This window comes from Pundamilia nyererei, unplaced genomic scaffold (assembly GCF_000239375.1).
Source record: "Pundamilia nyererei isolate P.nyererei 1_Seehausen unplaced genomic scaffold, PunNye1.0 scaffold00079, whole genome shotgun sequence".
NCBI lineage: Eukaryota > Metazoa > Chordata > Actinopteri > Cichliformes > Cichlidae > Pundamilia > Pundamilia nyererei.
In genome coordinates, this window is record NW_005187480.1 from 628,114 (window position 1) to 634,345 (window position 6,232).

At 42.3% G+C, this 6,232-nt stretch overlaps 1 protein-coding gene across 1 annotated transcript in view; it reads left to right on the forward strand.

The window, feature by feature from the left end:
- Nucleotides 1-6,232, forward strand: part of mgat4b (alpha-1,3-mannosyl-glycoprotein 4-beta-N-acetylglucosaminyltransferase B) — a 119,828-nt gene that overhangs the window by 17,506 nt on the left and 96,090 nt on the right. The window lies entirely within an intron of this gene.

Here is a 6,232-nt window from a genome sequence, read left to right on the forward strand (position 1 = left end):
CCCTACTCTATTTCATACATGAATCTACTTCACGTACTGTTTTGAAGATAGTCTTGGAGAAAAGCATTTAATATGACAATTAAAAAAATCTCGAAAAGATCTACCATTAATTGAGTGATACAGTCTATAGAAACAAGATCTTCCTTCACTAAGATCTTCCTTTTTTTCTGTCTCTCACTCAGAACACTTGACTTTGTCCTAAAGTATAGACTGAATATACCCCCCTTTCTTACAGCCTTCTACCGCCTTGTGTCACATTCTTTACTTTGTCCTTGTGATTTCTTCTGGGCAGTTTGTCTCCCACTTTCTGATCTGAGTTCAGTTTAAGTAATGCCTTTGATAGAATTGATTGCCCCAGGAGGGAATCGATGAGCTGATCCTCGAGACTCCAGGTCGCCTGCTGATTAACTATGGACCTCCGATGACGCCTCTGAAACCACACACGCACACTCTCACACTCTCTCTCCACACACGCACACTCTCACACTCTCTCTCCACACACGCACGCACACACAGGCGCGCGCACACACACACACACACACATACACACACACACACAAACACACAGACAGAGGAGAACAGGTTTGAGCCTGAGTGAAATCTGGCTGAAACTCTTCTGAGTTAATAAAATTCGGGAGTTTTTAAAGTAAAAGAAAAAGTCATAATCTAGTGATTTCCCTACAGAATCCACATTCATGAAATCCTGGAGGCGGTTTGAGCTGACATTGTTATCAGTAATGAGGTGAAATTACTCTCATACTGGACTGGATTCAGATCACTGACCAGGGCAGAAAGTACTAAATCCATCAGACCTCGATGAGAGAAACCAAGCTCAGGTTTAATGCGCACTTTTGCAAAGATGTCCTGCAGATGTTCCTGTTCCTGATGTGTTAGTCGTGTTACTGTGAGCAATAAAGTTTATTACCCACCATCAATGGGGCCTTATTGTTTCATCGTTAGTTATGGAAGCATAATGGGATGATAATGTGTTAAACAGAGATGAACACTGATGCAATGAGATCATGCGGACGCACGCACCGTCTCGTGTTTGTGTGTTTCCTGGAGGGTCCAAGACGCTGTGAAAGGAGCTGATGAATATTTGATGGGAGCTCCAGCAGGTCAGGTTGCACTCTGAGAGAAGCCGTCCTTGCCTTCATGCTGCACAGGGAACAAAGCTCACCTCATTCATGTGTGGAGAGAAGATTTAAAAGTAATCTTTAATGGGTCCATCAGGCACATGTGAACTGCTGAGTCTACATTTAAATGTACAATCATCTGAGTGTGTAACTGAGACAACACAGAGCAGATTCACGAACACAAGTCTGAGTTTTTCTGTCAAAGATCTCACAGATGTAGCAGCATTTTTCATAGACTGTATGTAAAAGATGGTTTCTGGGCTCATTTTGAAGCTTCTACGCGTTATGGCCACCATGTTGGGTTTTGCGGCCAGAGGGGACCTTATCAGGACACCAGGGTGAAGTGTCAAATTATCAGCTAATGCTAGCTAGCTAGGTTAGCAAATTGCATCTGTAAACTGTATAGGAGCTCCCGCTGGCACAGACAGGAGCGAATTAATGCTAAGAAATCAAATCCTAGAATTTTACTCACCAACACTGGAGCTCTTCCTGGACAGTCTGTTTGTATAGTAACCTTACAGCAGCCATATTATTGTCCATGTAATGTCATTAAAAATGCTCCAACAGCATAAACACGGTTCAGATATCCAGTTCAGTGGCTCTGATTAGCTGAGGTGAGGGCTAGCAGATGGCTAACAGCTAAAGTCGCCTGTGTCACCATGCACCTGTCAGTCAAAGAGGTCACTCCCCTAAAAATGCAAACTCTTAAGCTTTAATACAATTTAAACAGGTGAGTTATAAAAACAATGACACCTGTAAAGTTGTTATGAAGGTAGGAATTATCTGTAGAGCCTCAGAGAGTTTTTATATCAGGATGTAAACGTGTTTATTTCTGCTTTGAAGTTGGATATTTTAATATGGGAGTCTATGGGGACTGACACACTGCTAGAGCCTCTAGTGGGTGTTGGAGGAACTGCACCATTAGTGCTTTTAAGCCCCAGAGGTTGATGCTCGTTCCCACACACTTTTTACCCTTTCTTCTTCTGCCAGTGGAGTCTCAGGTAGCCTCTACATGTTTTTCCTCAAGCACTCTACCGCCACCGTTGGGTCAAAGTCGGAGGTGTGTATAAGTGCTACTGAACTCCACGCCACACTTTGAAGAAGCTGAGCATAGCTGGATTATTGTGATGAAGCCAAGTTCAACGCAGCTGTGACCTTCATTTCTGCCATATTAGAGTTTTTATTCCAGCTCCCATAAAACTGGTTCAGCTGATCCTCACAGCAACACTCGTAACAGTTCACAGACTGAGACACATTTGTTCTATAAACTGGCCCCTCATCAGCACTGACAGTTATTCATTGCTATGATGTTATCAGATATCTCTGCTGAAGTTTCCATGAGCAGGAACCAAACTGATTACTGGAGACACGCGCACTCGTTTATCTTTGAAATTTGCGATGAGCTGATGGAAAGGCCCAAGCGCTCCTTCCACCGCCGCTCCGGATCAGGTTTGCAGCGGCGTGTAGATAAAGTTGAGTTGAAGGAAGTGGAAACACGACATCACTGCAGGTGTCTGATGTTTCACTGATGTGTGCGCTGAACTGTCTGCAGCGTGTCAGCAGACTGACGGCTGCAGTCGTTTATCTCCAGCTGCTCGGCTCGCCTGACAACCTCTGCTCTGTGTGTAAGAGACCCTGAACCGCAGATTACCTCCCTCACACGTCAAGTCTTCAGTTCAGATTTTATCACATTTTATTTAGAAATTTTAATCAGATTTTAGATCGGAAGAAAAAACGTCACGCATATGTCGGTGCGGCTGCAGGACCGTGGTCCATGGCACGCATGTTACAGTTATAACGATCATCATGAAAGGTTTAAACCCAGCTGTCAGAGTCACTTTTACGCACTTTCTGTTTTAAAAGGCTTCAAAACAAAAACTTGTTTCCATTTGTTCTTTCTGAAGCTTCCCTTACTTCCAACAATCATTATATCCAAACATCAGTAACAGGAAAAAGCACTAAACATGCATCTCAGAGATTGTAACCAGTTAAATAATATAAAGATAGATTTCCTGTTGCTAAAGCTCGTGACTTCTGGAGCACATCCGCCCCCGCCTCATTTTTCAGTACCAGACCTGAGCCAGCTGTGCCATTTGTGAGCCAGACTAGGCTCAAACGTGCTGTCAGTATAGCTGTGACACATGTAACTGGATTAATTGACTGTTTGCTCCTTTAAATATATTCATACTGTTAAAGGTAACTAATCCAAGACGACTCTAAATTGGACTGTTTTTCATGAGGAGTATTTTCACTTCTCAGTTCTTTGCGCTTTTGTACTTTTACTTTTACTATAACTTTAACTAAAGTAAGAGTAGTGCTGCTGAAACACATTTTGTCTGTTTGAAGTAAAGGCGCTGACAAGTGTTTGCTCGGCGGCACAGACTTGACATCGTGTGTGTGTCAGAGGTATGAGGAGGACAGCATGTGACCCACTGCCTTCAGCATGTGATGGGCTGTGTGTGTGACCTTTGACCTCTTGTTCCAGTTTTTTCTCTGTGCTTTAGCCAGTCGGAGCTCAAACACCCACATCGTTCACCTTTCTGTCGTCTGTCACCATAAAAAATGAAACATTTGCAGACTGCAGCTCCACACATGTGATGATATCCTGGGTGGTTTCTACGCAGCGAGTCAAACAACGGTCGGTGATACCTTATCACCCCCCCCCCACACACACACACACACACAAAACAAAAAAACCAACAGAGTTTAACATATAGAATGACTTTTATCTCTGTTCAAAGTTTATGCATATTCTGGGTCCGACTAAATCACCAGCCCGACCACTGCTGCCTAGAGCATGCCTAGAGCATATGGCCAAAAGTATTTATCACGATATATTTGAAAATTTGCGATAACAATATAACTGACGATATAATTGATGCGAGACAAAATACAATTCCACAACTTTACTAGCGCAAAAAAACACCATCCATTTATTTTCACTTAAACAAGAAGCTGTTTTTTTATGTGCATTAAAGCTATATAAAAATTTAACAGTGCAAATGCAAATTCCTTGCTGAAAGTTTAACCAAAAGGCATTTCCAGTAGAAATGGGCTGACATATCCTGAGCATAACCATGTATAATATCCACTGAAGTTAAAAAGAGGTGCTTTGCAATATTAAACTGCAGTGTGCCAAATAAAAAAGTCAAATACGTATTTTTCGGACCATAAGGTGCACGGGATTATAAGGCACATTAAGCGAAACAAAGCAGTCAGATAAATCAAACTACTCAACTCATTCTTCTTGCTTCCTCCACTTCTGTACCATTGATTCATTAATGCTGTATTCTATCACAGCTGCTCTATTCCCGTGTTGTTGCAGTATATTAATGACTAACCTCATATTGTGGATGGATTATCTCAGTTGTTCTCCTGACTGAAGTTTGGTCCGTTTACAGCATCCTGCCATGCGATTGCATTTGTCTCTAACCATCAGGAACCTTCACGTTAACTTTTATCGAGTGGAAAAGTGTTAGTGTTCGTCCTCCAGCTTCACTGTTTATGTTATGCTAACATAGCTGTGTTGCTAGCGATCACGTAGCACATCATTATATACCAGCTAGCCCAACTTCAGTAACCCTACAAACATCACTGCTGTTTAGTTTCCTGTCTTCATTTATGTTGGAAGTGACAGCAGAGATGTACGTTTGAATTTTTTCAGAAATCTCTCAGTCAGAACATGCAATATCATGCTTAGGTAACTAGCGAAACTAGCGAGCTAACTTCCGCTAGCTTCCTGCTAACTTCTAACTCCGTTAAATGTAATAAATTCTGTTTTCATGGATGCCTGGATGTTAAACTTCATAGTTACACTTGGTAAAGCAGCAATGCTGATCGTTTTATTAAAGATGAAAGAATTCAGACAGTTTTTAACTCTCAGTGATGCTGCAGTGTTCGTTTGACTTTGGGACCTGAAGGGAATGGAGTTTAGGACCCAGATTACTCCCAGATTTAGAGCACCTTAGTCCGACAAATAAAGCAATAACAACGGCCGCTTGCACGTTCTACAAAAAAATGTGCTTTGTTGTGTATCTGAGGGACAAACCCCAAACCAGTTCCACATCACTGAAGTTGCACCATTTTTACAAACCAATTCTGGTTCATCTGTTTCACTCAACAATCGGCCATGTGCGTATGAAAACAAAGGCACTGCGCATGCGCGTTTAACCCATATTCTATCGCGATATTTCATTTTCTTATCGTTGCCTAACATTGTACCGTGAACGGTATAATATGGCCCAGCCTTACTGCTGCCTGTCTGCGTATTCCCTTGGATGTGATTCTGTGGACGTTTGAAGGAAGCAAAGCAGCTTTATTGATCTTCTGGGAGCCTAAAAAAAGTGTCAGAACACAGAAAGTGTCCAGAATAGAGCGTCTTTGAAGTCAGCCTACCTGCTGGGTTCAAATCAATTTCTGGTGAGCAAACAGGACCCTGGAGGAGCGCCAAACTCCAAGAGCTCGGCTCAGCTGGAGGAAAACAAAGCTGCAAGTGGTCCTGAGAGCTCTGCCTTCTTCAAATATTTAGTTTGAGGTGTTCAATCAGCTGCTTGAGAACCCACCATCGTGCAGATGATGAAGAAGAACAGCCCTTTGCTGTCATTGTACACGTACAACGAAATTGTGGAATGAATGAAATGAATCTCCCTCACAGACAGAGACGATCTTTGGAACATGGCTGTGAATTGTTTTCAGTTTTTCTGGCTGCAGAGCTCAGCGTTGCATCAGCAGAGTTTTATTATCAGAAATGTGCTGATTTTTTTTTCTGTGTGCTGTGCTAACTTTGCTCCCAGCAGATTCAGGAAACTCTCCATCAATGCAACAAAAAATCATTTTGGCTGCTTATCTCTGAATCTGATGGACAAAAAACTGCTTAGCAGGATCTTTCTACACATCTTAGGCCCAAAACTGAACTAACTGAAAAGTTCCACACAAATACAGATCAAACACACGCACGAGGCCGTGTTATCTTACCGCTTTTATATGACACTAGTGATGTTCGATTCGTGAACGAATAGTTCAATACTCGAGAATCACTTTACTGACTCGTGAATCATGATTCACAAGCCCAACTGACTCACTGACTCATCCCTGTT